This window comes from Teleopsis dalmanni, chromosome 2 (assembly GCF_002237135.1).
Source record: "Teleopsis dalmanni isolate 2A chromosome 2, ASM223713v2, whole genome shotgun sequence".
Lineage (NCBI taxonomy): Eukaryota > Metazoa > Arthropoda > Insecta > Diptera > Diopsidae > Teleopsis > Teleopsis dalmanni.
This window is the reverse complement of record NC_051847.1, coordinates 122,928,300-122,930,015: the sequence shown is the minus strand read 5'-3', so window position 1 is coordinate 122,930,015 and position 1,716 is coordinate 122,928,300.

Genomic DNA, 1,716 nt, shown 5'->3' with positions numbered 1-1,716 from the left:
TTTTATATTTTTTTGAATGGGTCTAAAATTTTCTGAAATTAAATAAATGATAGTATCCAGAACACCAACTCTTTAAAAGTTTCTCTATTTATAGATATTTAAATTTACTTTATGTATTTCATGCATTATGGTGTGGAGTTCAAAGGCCTTTAACTTCATAAATTTAACACAATTCCCACAAAATGGAATCTAAATTCGGGGCTAAATTTATAACATCTCAACTTGCACTTGCCACTTTAAGAGTGAAAATGAATTAATTTTTACGTCAGAAGACAGCAGCTGGTGTTTTTTATTTACACAACATGTGCAGATGCTGGAAATGGACCAAAGAACAATTTATAGTCGAACTTTGAGTGTTTGAAGTTAGATAATTATTATTTTCTTTTTTCAATTATAATGCATTTTGTATGCTCTTTATTTGTTATATGGTGGGATTTGTCAAAATACCACAATATGATATGAAAAGACCTACATATGTTACGTCTTCCATAGTAGTATTAGTGTGATTTGTAGACAATTAGTAAAAGCTCAAATCTGATACATTCGACGTTCTAAGATCTGTACTCTTTGCTGCACTTATAATTAGTGATAGTTTTGCAACTAATACTATTATTATTTAAAATATTATACAATATAGTATTATTTAACGAAGTTTTTGGACAAAAATAGAATCTTACATTGAAAACGTAAGATTTTTTTCGTTTTTATTTCTTGTTTCGAGTATTTAGAGAAGTTACCTGCAATTAGCTGGGATTCATGTTGTGTTTTTTTATTATATTTAAGGTATGAATGTGTTGAACTACGTTTGATCAAAAACAATTGAGATGTAAAGTGTTGTTTCGATTTATAGTTCAGAATATGATAATGATGTAATTTTTTGTTTGGTCGTTTCTTCTTTATGCAGGTAGTTATGAATGCTGGTGGACACTAAAGGGATTTAGTTATATTGTGTGTTTGTTGATTGCTATCTGTTAATCTTAGCTTTATTTAGTTGCACTTTTTTGTAAGTTGTTGCTTGTTTTGATGATTTTTTTGTTTTCGTTATGAGTGAAAACGAGAAGATATTGTTGATTTTTTACTTGACAAGGTGAGTTTCGTATATTTGGGAGAAGGTGAAATTTCTATTGAATATAACAGTCCTATATAATAGTATTTTTGATATCCTCATAAGCTAACTATTTTGAACTGCACATAGTTCCATATCGAGTAGTTTTGGAAAGCGACACATTTATATAGTGCTGATGGCTTAATGACGTGTTAAGAAACAAATATTTATTTTTTTTGCTATAGTCTTTGGTCTTTGAACTTTGTTCGGATCTTCTTTATATATCTACAATCTTCATTCTGATGTGTAGAAATATAAGACTGAAACACTACACTCAATGTGGGTGTTGATAGTTAAACTTCTTGAGTTTTGGTTCCAAGTGAAGTGATACATAACGTTGTTGTTTTTTTCTAATTAGGTAAATTTTCCATTTGCTAAAGCGGTTGACTGGAGGGTCGATATGGTTCTGAATTGAATTGCAAATTTGTGTCTTTTGCGTGGAAGAATATTATTTTTGGTTCCGTTATACGGAGGTGTGCTGTGAAGATGGAGTAAGATTTAGGAGGAAATTGTAAGCTTAGTGGTTTAAGTTTACGAATTTGTAGTAATTGTTTCTGAGTATTTTAATCAGCTGGAGTGGTAAATGTTTGTTGTGTATTTGTGTTATCAGG